The following is a 16,666-nucleotide window of genomic DNA, read 5'->3' as shown; positions in this document are numbered from 1 at the left end:
ACCGGAAATATACAATAAAGAACTCAAAACTTTGAATTGCTCCTAATTTTTTTCAGCCTTCCTTCCTGCTGCTAAATTTTTTTCAACCTTCCATTTTGAGATGTGATATCTTCTCAAGAAATGTTTCAGCCGAATATCATGTGGATGTTCAATGTTTCCCACGCTGCAGAACATGAAAATGAGATTAATTTCAAAATCCGAGCTTTTCTACACGTTTGCATTGCTGCTAAATTCGACCTTCCATTTTGAGATATGATAACTATTTAGGAAAAGTTGCATCCGAATATTATGTGGATGTTCAATGTTTCTCAACCCGCAAAATATGAAAATGAGATTAATTTCAAAATCCGAGTTCTTCTTCAGAAGATTGCATTGCTACTAATATGGGTTCAACCTTACATATTCAGATGTGATAACTGCTCAGAAAAAACTAGCATCAGAATATCATGTGGATATTGAATGTTTCCCACCGCGCAGAACTTGAAAATGAGTTTAATTTCAAATTCGAAGCTCTTCCTCAAAAGTTTGAATTGCTCCTAATTTTTTTCAGCCTTCCCTTTCAGATGTGATAATTTCTCAGGAAATGTTTCATCCGAATATCGTGGATCTTCAATGTTTCCCACAGTGCAGAACATGAAAATGAGCTGAATTTTGAAATCTGAGCTCTTTTTCAAAAGTTTGCATTGCTGCTAAATTGAGTTCGACCTTCCATTTTGAGATATGATAACTATTTAGGAAAAGTTGCATCCGAGTATCATATGGATGATCAATGTTTCCCAACCCGCAGACCATAAAAATGACCTTAATTTCAAAATCCGAGCTCTTCTTCAAAAGTTTGCATTGCTAGTAAATTGAATTCGTCCTTCCATTTTGAGGTGATAACTGCTCCGAAAAAACTAGCATCCGGAATATCATGTGGATGTTGAATGTTTACCATGGCGCAGAACATGAAAATGACCTTAATTTCCAAATCCGAGCTCTTCTTCAGAGGTTTTCATTGCTACTAATACAGGTTCAACCTTACATTTTGAGATGTGATAACTTCTAAGGAAAAGTTGCATCCCAATATTTTGTGGAAGTTCAATGTTTCTCAACCGGCAGAACATGAAAATCAGCTTAATCTCAAAATCCAAGCTCTTCTTCAGAAGTTTGCATTGCTAGTAAATTGAATTCGTCCTTCCATTTTGAGATGTGATCAGAAAAACTAGCATCAGAATATCATTTGGATGTTGAACGTTTCCCACCCTGCCGAACATGAAAATGTTTAATTTTACATTCGAATCTCTTTCTCAAAAGTTTGACTGCTCCTAATTTTATTCAGCCTTCCTTTTAGAGATGTGATAACTTCTCAGGAAATGTTTCATCCGAATATCATGTGGATGTCAAATGTTTCCCAACCCACAGAACATGAATATGAGCTTAATTTCAAAATCCGACCTCATCTTCAAAAGTTTGCATTGCTGCTAAATTGAGTTCGACCTTCCATTTTGAGATGTGATAACTGCTCCGAAAAAACTAGCATCGGAATATCATGTGGATGTTGAATGTTTACCATGGCGCAGAACATGAAAATGACCTTAATTTCCAAATCCGAGCTCTTCTTCAGAGGTTTTCATTGCTACTAATACGGGGTCAACCTTACATTTTGAGATGTGATAACTTCTAAGGAAAAGTTGCATCCCAATATTTTGTGGAAGTTCAATGTTTCTCAACCAGCAGAACATGAAAATCAGCTAAATTTCAAAATCCGAGCTCTTCTTCAGAAGTTTGCATTGCTACTAATATGGGTTCAACGTTACATTTTGAGATGTGATAACTGCTCAGAAAAACTAGCATCAGAATATGTGGATATTGAATGTTTCCCACCCCGCAGAACATGAAAATGAGTTTAATTTCAAATTCAAAGCTCTTCCTCAAAAGTTTGCATTGCTGCTAAATTTTTTCCAACCTTCCATTTTGAGATGTGATATCTTCTCAGGAAATGTTTCATCCGAATATCGTGGATCTTCAATGTTTTCCACCGTGCAGAACATGAAAATGAGCTTAATTTCGAAATCTGAGCTCTTCTTCAAAATTTGCATTGCTGCTAAATTCGACCTTCCATTTTGAGATATGATAACTATTTAGGAAAAGTTGCATCCGAGTATCATGTGGATGTTCAATGTTTCCCAACCCGCAGAACATAAAAATGACCTTAATTTCAAAATCCGAGGTGTTCTTCAAAAGTTTGCATTGTTGCTAAATTGAGTTCGACCTTCCATTTTGAGATGTGATCAGAAAAACTAGCATCAGAATATCATTTGGATGTTGAATGTTTCCCACCCCACAGAACATGAAAATTAGTTTAATTTCAAAATCCGAGCTCTTATTCAGAAGTTTGAATTGCTCCTAATTTTTTTCAGCCTTCCCTTTTAGATGTGATAATTTCTCAGGAAATGTTTCATCCGAATATCGTGGATCTTCAATGTTTCCCACGGTGCAGAACATGAAAATGAGCTTAATTTCGAAATCTGACCTCATCTTCAAAAGTTTGCATTGCTGCTGAATTGAGTTTGACCTTCCATTTTGAGATATGATAACTTCTTAGGAAAAGTTGCATCCGAGTATCATGTGGATGTTCAATGTTTCCCAACCCGCAGAACATAAAAATGACCTTAATTTCAAAATGCGAGCTCTTCTTCAAAAGTTTGCATTGTTGCTAAATTGAATTCGACTTTCCATTTTGCGATATGAAAACTTCTTAGGAAAAGTTGCATCCAAATATTACGTGGATGTTCAATGTTTCCCAACCCGCAGAACATAAAAATGAGCTTAATATCAAAATCCGAGCTCTTCTTCAAAAGTTTGCATTGCTACTAAATTGAGTTCGACCTTCCGTTTTGACATGTGATTACTCAGGAAAAGCTAGCCTCCGAACATCATGTGGACGTTCAACGTTTCCCACCTTGCAGAACATGAAAATGAGCTTTTGAAATCCGAGCTCTTCAAAAGTTAGTCAATGCTGCTAAATTTTGTTCGACCTTCCATTTTGAGATCTGATAACTTCTCAGGAAAAGTTGCATCCAAATATCATGTGGATGTTGAATGTTTCCCACCCCGCAGAACATGAAAATGAGCTTAATTTTGAAATCCAAGCTCTTCAAATGTGTCAATGCTGCTAAATTTTGTTCGACCTCCATTTTGAGATCTGATCACTTCTCAGGAAATGTTGCATCCGAACAACCTTAACCCCCACCGTAACCCTAACCCTAACTGTAACCCTAACCCTAAACCTCATCCTTACCCTAACCCTATCCCTATCCCTATCCCTATCCCTAACCCTAACCCTAACCCTAACCCTAACCCTAACCCTAGCCCTAACCCTAACCCTAACCCAATCCCTAACCCTCATCCTAACCCTAACCCTAACCCTAACCGTAACTGTAACCCTCACCCTCACCCTAACCCCAACCCGCACCATCACCCTCACCCTAACCCTAACCCAAACCCTCAGCTCAGCCTAAGCCTCACTCTCACCCTCATCCTAAGCCGCACCCTCACCCTAAACCTCACCCTCACTCGAAACCTCAACCTCACCCTCACCCTCACTCTACCCCTAACCCTAACCCTCACTCTCACCGTAACCCTAAGCCTAACGCTAACCCTAACCATAAGGGTAAACCTAACCCTATTCCTAACCCTCACCCTAATCCTCACCCTAACCTGTACAATCACCCTCACCATAATCCTAACCGTAACCCTAACCCTAACCCTCAGCCTAACGCTAACCGTAACCGTAAGGGTAAACCTAACCCTAACCCTAACTCTCATCCTAATCCTAAACCTAACCCTCACCCTAACACGCACCCTAACCCTAACCCTCACCCTCTCTGTAATCCTAACCGTAACTGTAACCCTAACCCTCAGCCTTACCCTAACCCTAACCCTCATCCTTACCCTAACCCTAACTCTAACCCTAACGCTAACCCTAACCATAACCCTAACCATCATCTTTACCCTCACCCTCACCCTAACCTGCACCCTCACCCTTACCCTAACCCACACCCTCAGCCTCCCCCTCACTCTCCTTCTCTCCCTCCCCCTCATCCTAAGCCGCACCCTCACCCTAACTAATGCTAACCGACACCCTCACCCTCACCCTAACCCTCACCCTCACCCTCACCCTCACCCTCACCCTAAACCTAACTGTAATCCTCCCCTAACCGTAACCCGCACAATCACCCTAACCCAAACCCACACCCTCACCCTCACCCTCATCTTAAGCCGCACCCTCACCCTCACCCTAACCCACACCCTCACCCTCGCCCTAACCCTCACCCTCACCCTCACCCTCACCCTAACCTTTAACGTAACCCTCACTCTCAGCGTAACCCTAACCGTAACGCTCACTCTCACCCTAACCCTAACCCGCATCCTCACCCTCACCCTCACCCTCACCCTCACCCTCACCCTAACCCACACCCTCAGCCTCACCCTCACCCTCATTCTAAGCTGCACCCTCACCCTTACCCTCACCCTCACCCTAAACCTCACCCTAACCCTCACCCTCACCCTAACTATAACCCTAACCATCATCCTAACCCTAACCTTCACCCTAACATGCACCCTCACCCTCACCCTAACCCTAATCCTAACCCACACCCTCACCCTCACCGTAACCCTAACTCTAACCCTAACCGTAAACGTAACCCTCACTCTCACCCTAACCCGCACCCTCACCCTAACCCAAACCCTCACTCTCACCCTCACCCTCACTCTCACCCTAACCCGCACCCTCACCCTAACCCACACCCTCACCCTCGCCCTAAACCTCACCCTCACCCTAAACCTTACCCTCACCCTAACTTTAACATTTAATGTAACCCTCACTCTCACCGTAACCCTAACCCTAACCCTCACTCTCACCGTAACCCTAACCCTAACCCTAACCCTCACCCTCACCCTCACCCTAAACCATACCCTCACCCTCAGCCTCAGCCTCATTCTAAGCCATACCCTCACCCTCACCCTCTCCTTTAGCCTCATCCTGAGCCGCACCCTCACCCTAAACCTCACCCTCACCCTAACACGCACCCTTACCTACCCTAACCCTAAACCTCATCCTAACCAACATCCACACCCTCACCCTCCTCTCACCCTCACCCTCACCGTAACCGTAACCGTAACCCTCAACCTCACCCTAACCCGCACCCTCACCCTAACCCAAATCCTCACCCTCACCCTCACTCTCATCTTAAGCCGCACTCTCACCCTCACCCTCACCCTAACCCAAACCCTCACCCTCACCCTAACCTTTAATGTAACCCTAACCCTAACCTTTACCGTAACCCTAACCCTCACCCTCACCCTCACTGTAACCCTAACCCTCACCCTAACCCTTAACCTCACCCTCACCCTCATCTTAAGCCACACCCTCACCCTAACCCACACCCTCACCCTTACCCTAAACCTCACCCTCACCCTCACCCTCACCCTAACCCTAACCTTTAACGTAACCCTAACCCTAACCTTTACCGTAACCCTAACCCTAACCTTTACCATAACCCTAACCCTAACCCTAACCCTCTCTGTAACCCTAACCCTCATGCTAACCCGCATCCTCAACCTCACCCTAACCCGCACCCTCAACCTCACCCTCATCTTAAGCTGCACCCTCACCCTCACCCTCACCCTCATCTTAAGCCGCACCCTCACCCTAACCCACACCCTCACCCTTACCCTAAACCTCACCCTCACCCTAACCCTAACCTTTAATGTAACCCTAACCCTAACCTTTACCGTAACCCTAACCCTAACCTTTACCATAACCCTAACCCTAACCCTAACCCTCATTGTAACCCTAACCCTCACCCTAACCCACACCCTCACCCTCACCCTCACCCTCATCTTAAGCCGCACCCTCACCCTAACCCACACCCTCACCCTCACCCTAAACCTCACCCTCACCCTAACCTTTACCATAACCCTAACCCTAACCTTTACTATAACCCTAACCCTAACCCTCACCCTCACTGTAACCCTAACCCTAACCCACACCCTAACCCTAACCCCAGCCCTAAACCACCATTAAGTAGCACCATCCAGAATCTATGCAGGGTTAAACATCTTTGTTTGACCTTTTGGGAGATCTAAAAGTCCAGACTGGAGACTGATCACCCATCTTCCTCTGTGGCCACTCAGGAGCCACACTCTTGCAATGCTGTCAATCAATGCAGACCAAACTCCCTGCAGAAGTCTGCCATGCTGGGAAGAGTGAAGGAAGGAGAAGAAGAAAAGCAGCTGCATAGCTGTAAGCAGCTATGGTGGGGATGGGACACCTGAAGGATCGGGTTGGGGACAGATCTCCATGGGGAAAATCGATCTATGTGGCTGCTGAGAGTCAATACCAATTTGATGACATAGAATCAATCCCTCAGTCAGTCAATCATGCCAAGAGACCTTAATGGTCTCTTTCAGCTATAGGCTGCCATTGTCTATTTCCTTTTCATTGTATCTTTAATATCCAAAGAGGGAACAAATCACGGTTAAAAGAAGCAGGAACCTTCTGCCTGCTGGATGGGGAGTTTGGGGGCAGGGATGGAGGCTGCTCCCATGGCAGGAATCAGCCCGTCTGCCATGTTGGGCTGAGCCCCCCTTGGTTCTGCCTTGAAGGGGAGGGTCTCTCCCTTCCGAGGAACCCAGGCGAGGGAGACCCTGCGAGGCTCCCAGGGCTAGCCATCCTGTCCAGCCTCTTTCCAGGGATGCTGAGCAGGGCCTCCATTGCCCAGACTCCCCGAGGATGCTGGAATTGCCATGGCGAGCTCCAGCCAATAAGATCAGGAGGAGCCATCCTCCCCTCCTCCCTGCCAGGACAGACCTGCCTGTCCCTTCAACTGCTCCCTCTCACTCGGCCCACCCAGGCCTCCCCTCCAGACCAAGCTGTACGTACTAATGTCGGCCTCCAGACAAGCAATGGAATCTCTGAACGACCATCCCAGATAAGCCAGGAAGACGGGGACTCCCAACGGCTCCTTCAAAGCCTTGGGGGTCTTTTGTGGTGGCAAAACCCCCCACTTTGCACCATCCTCCACATGGTGGGCACCTCCACGATCTCACCTGCAGACCTCAAAGCAGGCAGTTTATTGAATAAATGAATAGATTTCAACATGGAAAAGATCTGAGTGTCTGAAATGAACCATGAAGGACAACGGAGAGAGTGGCCAAGAAAGAAAATCCTATCCACTCTATCACTTTCTCGCTATTCACCCAATGATACAGTCCACAGGCTGTCACTTTATTGCCTTTTAGTCTGCTTTCATCTAAAAAATTCATATTGCTAGAAATGATGGGAAACGTAATTTCACTTCAGGCAGAAGCAATTTTAAAACTAGCTCCAATTTAGGATTCATGTATGGAGATCTAGTATAAGAGAAAATCCTCAACAGGGCCAACTTTTAACCTTAGGCCAGTTTCAAAGGTCCTAATTGGCAAATTCCTTTATTTTCATTTTTTTATTCCTTAGGTTTTCATGTCTCCTTTCTTATTCTTTCTCTCCCTAGCTCAAGGCAGTAAACACACCTAAGATCCCTTCATCCCCACAAGAAGAACCTCATGAAGACCAAGAGAGGGATGGGCTCAAGGTCCCCCACCTGCCTTTCATGGCTGAGATGGGACTCCATCTCTAAACCAAGAGGGGAGGGGTGTTCTATATTAGCATACTTGTAACACTGCCTTCTGATTGGTCCACTGATACTGCCTACTGATTGGTCCGTTTGCCCTATTCTGATTGGCCCGTATGGCTACCTTGTGATTGGTCCGCCTGGACGGCGGGAGATCCAAGAAGCCATCATTGGCCGCGAGCAGCCGCTATAAAAGAGGCTGCCACGGCTCCATGGTTTGAGCAGATTCTGAGAACTAAATAAAGAGCTGAAAGTCACACTGGTCTCGAGTCTCTTTTTCCTGCAACTTAACAGATAGATGATAGATAGATAGATAGATAGATAGATAGATAGATAGATAGATAGATAGATAGATAGACAGACAGACAGACAGACAGACAGATGATAGAGAGATAGATATAGATGGATGATGGATATCCAAGATGGGGAGATACAATGTTCCATCAACCTGAGGTAAGATGGGTGGCCAATAAATTTTACAAATAAATAAATTAAAAATGTCCACCAAATATTCTGTTCTCCAACTGATGAGCTTACACATCTCCAATTCATACTTCGCTTCACTTAGATCTAATTAATTAAATCTAGGCTTCACTTAAACCTAATTATGCTTCCCTAGACCCGATACAGGTAGTCCCTGACTTACAACAGTTAATTTAGTGACCATTCTGGATTTGAATTTCTGCTACAAATTCTTAACAGAAAAAGCATGGCTCGGATCATTGTGGTGTCCCTGTAGTCACACGATCACAATCCAGGCGCTTGGCAACTGGTTCACACTGAGGATAGTTGCAGCATCCCAGAGTTACATGGTGCATTTGCAATCTTCTCAATGGAACTGGGTACATCTAGTCTAGTGAGAAGGAGATCCAGGGGCAACAGGATAGTACCGTTCCAGTATTTGAGGGGCTGCCACAAAGAAGCGAAGGTCAATCTCTTCTCCAAAGCACCAGAAGGCAGAACAAGAAGCAACAGATGGAAGCTACTCAAGGAGAGAAGCAACCTGGAATTGAGGAGAAACTTCCTAAAGGACAATTAACCAGTGGAACAGCTTCCCTGCAGAATCTGTGGGTGCTGCATCAGTGGAGGTTTTTAAGAAGAGACCAGAGAAGCATTTGTCCAAAACTATATAGGGTCTCCTGCTGTGGTAATATATTTTATTCTGTGGGTCCTTGTATAGCTTTGCATAGATCTAGGGACTAAAAAATGCCTCTGGTGGGGGGCATTTCCGCCTGCTATGGGTGTTTTTGTCCTGTTAGGACCTGCGAAGCTTAGAGGACCAGATATGTCAGTGAAAGGTCATAGTATATAGCTGAGCCATTCCCAGGAATAGCTGAGCCATTCCCATGGGAATTTCCGCAGATGTATATTCTCATCCTGTTTATTCTCTTCCTATATATCCTGTGGAAATAACATCCTGTTGAGGTCACTTGTTTTCTGTATATGCATTTTGTTCTCAATAAAAGCTGGTACCTGGGTCTACTCGGGGCTGGCATCTGCTCAGGCGTTTTCCCTGCGTCTCATTTCAAATGTCAGTCCACCACAAGTGGTGACCCGACGTGATAGCTTTGAAAAGCTATACGTTCCGGCGTGATAGCTTTGAAAAGCTATACGCTTTCCCGCATCCTATACTCATCGTCATTGGACGTCGACTGGGCCCTCATCTTCTTCGCTGGACGGAGATAGATTCTTTTCGTAAGTATGGGAGGAGATTTCTCGAAGGCTCAGACAGGGCACATTAGGGAAATGAGAGAAATCACTGGGAATAGGTTTAAGTTTGGAGTTCATAGTAGAGGACATGCAGGAAAGAAAGAAATTGAGGACTTATTACAGTATGTTTGGAAACATATTCCGTGTTATCAGAGGGAGGTAGTATTAAAGTAGAGTGCTGGAGAAAGATAGGGAAATTTTGCACGAGGAGCCTCGTGCCCCTTCTTCAATTTTGTTAACCTGGAGGGTGGTTATGGATGCATTAGCTACTCATGAACAACCGCTCCTAGCACCCCTGAAGAAGGTTTGCCGCCTTACCATGCGGCACGTATATTGCCACCGACAGCACCTCCAGATAAATCCAGAGGACTGTCAGGCACTGAAAATACTTTGTCAGAAGAGAAGAGTTTGCCTTTAAGAGTTCAAGTAGATGCAGTTACTGCAGCTATTCAGGAAGCAACAAATAGAGGGGGAATTATCAGGAGATGATTTGGTAGAATTTGGAGTGGAGATTCAACTTAATCCAATAGAAATTGGTGTAGATGCTGCTTTAAATCCACAGAGAGTATGGAAGCCTCTGCCTCTCAGTGTTTTAAAGGAAATTAAGCAAGCAGTAAAAAGAATATGGAGTTAGATCGCCATTTGCTCAGGCATTGCTAGAAGCAGTCGGTTATGGAAATAAAATGATTCCAGCTGACTGGAAAGCTCTGTTAAATATGATTCTAACCCCAGCTCAATTTTTGGTGTTAGATCAGAAATGGAGACAGCTGGCAGTTCAGAGGGGAACAGCAAATGTTACTGCAGATCAGCTTTATGGAGCTGGTGATTTTACAACAGTGGAACGACAGCGAGATGGAATGCCAGAAGAGGGATTCGCTTCTTCTCCCACAGTTAATTTTACAAGCCCTGGGGTTCTCCCTGACGGCGAAGGTGGTGAGAAGACCTTTACTAACATCAAACAAGGGAACAATGAACCCTATGAAAATTTCATTAGCAGATTGAAATTGGCTATTGAAAGGCAAATTGACAATCAATTTGCCCAAATGAATTGCTTTTGAAATTAGCAGTAGAACAGGCAAACGAGACTGTAAAAAGATCCTGAATCCGCTATCATCGCGGAGAGCGAGAGATCGCAGATTTGATAAACGCATGTAGAAAGGTGGGAGTCAGACTTTTAACATGGAAACTTTAGCTCTGGCTCTGCAGGCAGGAAATGCTAAAAAAGGAACTTGTTTCAATTGTGGGAAGCCTGGACATTTTAAAGCGCAATGTCGGGCTCCTGGAGGGGGTCAGAGTCAGCAAAAAAGGAGATTATTAGGACAGGGTGTTCGTCCTAAATCAGTGTGCCCGAAATGTAAGAAAGGATACCATTGGGCAATCAGTGCAGACTTCATTCTGAAGGAAAAACTAGGAAGCGGGATCAGGGCATTCTCCCTACTCTAAAGAGTGAAGTAATGTCCGAAGGGTTGGAGCCACCAGAGAGAGATAGGAATCAAATATGGTCACTAGCTACAAAAGGTTCAGCAGGAATTGATCTTCCATTAGCTGAGGATTTGGAATTGGGATATCCACATGTAGTTTGTTTAGGGTCAACGGATTTCTATGGACCGTTGCCTCCGGCTTCTGTGGGTCTTCTTCTTCCTAGATCATCGGCTCATAAGCGTAAATTGTTTGTGGTTCCTGGGGTTATTGATTCAGATTATGAGGGTCAGATCAAAATTCAAGTTCATTCACCTGTTCCTCAATCTTTGAAAAAGGGGATTGTTTTGCACAGCTTTTTTAGTTTTACCATATCTGTCTTTGGGGGAATCAGATAGAATTCGCCAGGGTGGAATTGGATCTACAGATATGTTTAGTGAGTCTAGTGTGTTTTCCATCATGCAAAATGTCAAGGCTGATCAGAAACCAAAATTAACTCTTTGGTTGAAGGCAGACAGTTTATTGGATTGCTGGACACTGGAGCAGATGTTTCGGTGATTAGCGAAAGTGAATGGCCTAGGGAGTGGCTGACAGATCCTACACCGTCTGTTCGAGAGTCGAGGACTTCAAGACGCACGGGTTAGTAGGAGGATTCTTTCTGCCAAAACAAAGCAGGGAAGTGCTGCTGCACATTTCCAACCGATTGTTTGCGCCTTCACATTAACTTGTGGGGCAGGGATTTGATGCAACAGTTTGATACAACAGTTGTCATTCATGATGACTGAACACCCACCTGTGGAGTTATTAAAATTACAGTTACTCCAGCAAGAGCCAGTGTGGATAGATCAATGGCCTTTGACTAGTGAGAAATTAGTCCATTTACATGAATTGGTTCAACAACAATTGGAAAAGGGACACATAGTGCCTACCACTAGTCCTTATAATTCTCCAGTCTTTGTTATCAAGAAGAAATCTGGGAAATTCAGATTTTTACATGATTTGAGAAGCATAAATTCAATTTTAAAGCCTATGGGCCCACTGCAGTGTGGGACACCTAATCCTAATTTAATACCTGATGGATGGAATATAAGAGTGTTAGATTTGCAAGATGCTTTCTCCATTCCTCTGCACCCTGAAGATGTAGATTTGTTTGCTTTTACTATTTTGAGTATAAATCAGGGGCAGCCCACTAAGCGATATATGCATGGACTGTCCTTCCACAGGGAATGTTAAATAGTCCTACCATGTGTCAAATGTTTGTAGATTGGGCTTTGCAACCTTCCGGAATAAATTCCGGATTGGAAGGTTTATCATTACATGGATGATATTTTAATAGCTGCTAATATTTCTGATGCTGCAATGGATTCTGCTGTCATTCTTTTAACTGCTATACTGAAGGAGAAAGGGCTGATAGTCAGCTCCTGAGAAATTGCAAAAGGAATATCCCTTTGCCTATCTAGGTCATAAATTATTCTTGAGTCACATTACACCTCTGAAATTGGAATTTATTCTTCCTGATCCTTTAACTTTGGTAGGTTTACAACAATTTTTTGGGTCATATAAATTGGATCAGACCGTATTTGGGTTTAACTACTCTTTCAATTAAGTCCTTGTTTCAAGCTTTGGCTAGTGCTAAGCAAGCATCTGACATAATAACCCTGAATAAAGAACAGAAGGGGATTTTGTCATTGATTGAGCAAGCTTTGAGTCGAAGGTGGACAGATAGATGTTTGCCAGATTGTCCATTATCAGTGATCTTAATCTCAGAACGAAGGGCTACTGCATTGATAGTTCAGGTAAAAGAAAAACAGCTTTAAGGATTCTGGAATGGATTCATTTGTCTCATACACCATCGAAATCCATAAATTGCATCACAGAACAGCTTGCTGATATTTTTAATCGTGTTCTCGTCAGCGCTGCAAGGCTATTGGTATGGAACTAGTAACATGTTATGTTCCTTTGCTTTAGCTACCTGGGAACAAATGATTTGCAATAGTGAGTTTTTGCAGTTTTGGTAGATTCTTGGCCAGGGAAGTTTTCTTGTCATCCTCCAGCTGATCCTAGGTTATCTTTGTATAAATCAGTTAGAATTAATCTAGCAAATCTTTTTGTGACTCAGCCTATATCAGATGCCCTACAGTCTTTACTGATGGAGGGAAAGTTTTTGGTGCTTGTGTTTGGAAAGATAAATCTGGAATTTGGCATACAAAAGTGACATCAGAGCAGAAGTCTGCCCAGCAGGCAGAACTTGCTGCTGTGGTTTTGGCCTTTCAAAATTTTCAAAATCAGGATTCTAATCTAATAGTGGATTCTTTGTAATGTATATAACTTGTTACCCTTTGTAGCAGGTTCTTATTTGTCTCCTGGAATATCACCTAATATTCTACGTTTGCTTTTGTTGTTGCAAGGATGTTTGGAGCAGCGTGTGAATGTGTGTTTGTTGTCCATATTCGTAGCCATAGTAATTTACCTGAATTTTATCACAAGGCAATGCCAAAGCTGACAGTGCTGTAACTTCAGTTCTCACTGTCCAGCCATGGGACAGCCATAGTTATTTTCATCAAAATGCTAAAGCATTGGCACATCAATTCAAGCTTACTGCTGCAGAAGCTGCTGCCATAATTCAACAATGTCCAACTTGTTCAAAACAGGGCACGGCTATTCCTATGGGAGTCAACCCCAGGGGTTGAAACCTTCAATGATTTGGCAATGGATGTTACTCAGTATCCATCATTTGCACCTTGGAAGTATATACATGTGACTGTGGATACTTATTCAGGATTCCTAATGGCTACCCTCAAAGAGGTGAAGCGTTAAACATGTCATCAATCATTGCATTAAGACATTTTCAGTTGCTGGTACGCCTCAAACTTTAAAAACAGACAATGGTGCAGCTTATCGAGCACAGTCTTGATCAGTTTTGCAAACAGTGGTCTGTGGAATATAAATTTGGAATTCCATACAATTCCACAGGACAGGCTATTGTAGAGCTGCTATAATGGCACGCTCAAGAACATGTTAGCTAAATTAAATAAAAAAGGAGGGAAGCTCCTGGGGCTTCCGCAATTCAAGATCAATTAAATCTAGCCTTGTATACTTTAAATTTTTAAATTTGTCTGTAACCCTCATGCGAGTGCGGCCAGCAGGTATTTTTCTTCTCCTTCTACAGATGCAGTGAGGCCTCCCGAGTGTTGGTGCGATTCCTTCCGGATCCGGCATGGGTTCCCGCTGAGCTGATTACGTGGGGACGTGGTTATGCAGCAGTAGAACATCTTGGTCAAATTCGTTGGGTTCCTGGTCGATGTATTCGGCCTGATCATTCACAGGCGTCGCCATGCAGGTGCCAGTGAGGGAGGTTCCTGATTCTCAGGATGGCATTTCTGTGGTTCCTGATTCCGTACCTGTGGTTCCTGATTCTCTGATGCCGGCAGTCCAGGCGGGCGCTGTGAAGGGCTGGGGAAAAGATGACTGCTTATCTGAGGTTATCAACTGTGTGTGGTGCAGCAGGTTCCTTTGGGGAATCAGACTAAAAAATTAATCTGCAAACAGCGGCATCTTTGATTTTTCCAGCATATTGGTCCTGGCATAGGGTCAAGACATTCTTTACGCGGGACCTGATAAGGATATTATATATCTTCAGCCTGTGCTACAACTCTGATCCTGTTTAATGTTTCTGTTTCAGACTATGGACAATATAGATGTCAATTGGAGTTACCTAAGTTACCTTACACAGACTCTCTTCCATTCGCCTTATGCCTCCAATGGACTCTAATACGGAGGCGGAGAACTGCTATTATCTCAAAAACTAGAGACCTTGGTGATAATTTATGGAAAGAAAATTCCTCACATCAAGGACATTCGGATGGCAGCTAAGGGTTTAAATGTAACTAATTGTTGGCTTTGTATGCATGTGCCTGGGTCTGGGAAAGGTGGAGTTTTGTTACATGGTGTTCCTTTGAATGAGCGAACCAGTGCTTAATTTTGATTATAATGATTTTAAACATTGGCTTTACTGGGGTCCAGACCCAAAAGTGGAATCAAACATTATTCACAACAAAGGTAACTTCACTACCAAAGCATCGGTTTGTTATTATTTCACTGTGGGGACTCAATCTATTTTGCTGGGAAATACTACACCCTGTAAGAAGGTGATTCCTTTGGAAGGAGGATGTATGAAATGTGTAAAAGCATTACTAGTAAGAGCAACTGCATGAATCGGACATCTTCTACGTTATCCAAGGCTTTGAAAGTTTCCCGTGACTGTTGTGTAAATCGGACAACCACTAAGAGGCCTGACATTGGTCACGGGCATATGTTCTCTGTACTTGGATGTGGCTAATGTGGGGTTGGGAAAGTCAGGCCTCCAATAATATCTATCATAAGCATTTAAAATACTTTCCTCTTCCGGATGGGTTATGGCTGCTGTGTGGGGATACTGCTTATCAACAATGGCCAAAGGATTGGTCTGGGGTGTGTACGTATTGGGGCATGTCATCCCAGTAATATATAAGTTAGACCAACTGCCCAAGGCCCGGATTCGTAACAGGAGTGGGAGGTGGATTCGGTCTCACCACGGAGGGTGGTGGTTAACTCAACTTCCAGGCGGCATTACCACCTTTGGGAGTGGCTATGAATTATCGGGATCTGCATATTTTAAATAATTCTACTGTTGCTATGTTTAATAATACTGTTAAGAGCATTAAGATGTTAAATGAAGAAGTGTCTGAAATTCGCCAAATTACTTTACAAAATCGTTATGCTTTAGACATAATGTTAGCTGCCAAAGGAGGAGTTTGTGCTTTAATTCATTCACATTGTTGTATTTTTATACATAATTTATGAGCTAACATTACAAAAAACTGTTCGCATGATATGGAAGACCGCATAGCTGAACACGAAGCAGGAAAAGATGGCTTTGATAAGTCACCTTGGGCTTTGCTATGGGATTGGCTTCCTGACAGCTCATGGTTATTCGTTCATTGCTTCAATTAGTTGTGACAATTGTTATTATACTTATTATGTTATGTTGCTGTATTCAATGTATTCCTAATCTATTTCAAATATGTACCTCAGTTTTTCAACGTATGGGACCAAGTCGCGAAGAAATCATGAAGGAACTGTGTATTATGCCACTAAAACACCCCTATCTTTGAATAAATAAAAAAGGAGGGAATGTGGTAATATATTTTATTCTGTGGGTCCTTGTATAGCTTTGCATAGATCTAGGGACTAAAAATGCCTCTGGTGGGGGGGCATTTCCGCCTGCTATGGGTGTTTTTTGTCCTGTTAGGACCTCACGGGCTTAGAGGACCAGATATGTCAGTGAAAGGTCATAGTATATAGCTGAGCCATTCCCAAGGGAATAGCTGAGCCATTCCCATGGGAATTTCCGCAGATGTATATTCTCATCCTGTTTATTCTCTTCCTATATATCCTGTGGAAATAACATCCTGTTGAGGTCACTTGTTTTCTGTATATGCATTTTGTTCTCAATAAAAGCTGGTACCTGGGTCTACTCGGGGCTGGCATCTGCTCAGACGTTTTCCCTGCGTCTCATTTCAAATGTCAGTCCACCACATCCTGCTTGTGCAGGGGGCTGGACTAGAAGACCTCCAAGGTCCCTTCCATCCCTATAATTGATTATATATGTTAACATTTCACTCCCTTTATGTTGTATGATAGTTAACGAAGGTCACGTGGATGCTTTCAATGTACGATCAGCCCAAATTCAACAGCCAGAGCTGGCTAGGAACTTTTCTGGGACTGTCAATTTACAAAAGGTGTGGCCCTGGGTTTCGTCTCTTCAGGCTGGAGGAAGGAAGGGAGGAACGGGAGGCAGCGGAGGGCTTCTGGAAAGCCGCCCAGAACGGAAAGCGCGA

Source organism: Pseudonaja textilis, unplaced genomic scaffold (assembly GCF_049901715.1).
Source record: "Pseudonaja textilis isolate UNSWEBS1 unplaced genomic scaffold, rPseTex1.2 PTEXSCF28, whole genome shotgun sequence".
NCBI lineage: Eukaryota > Metazoa > Chordata > Lepidosauria > Squamata > Elapidae > Pseudonaja > Pseudonaja textilis.
This window is presented reverse-complemented; position numbering follows the sequence as displayed.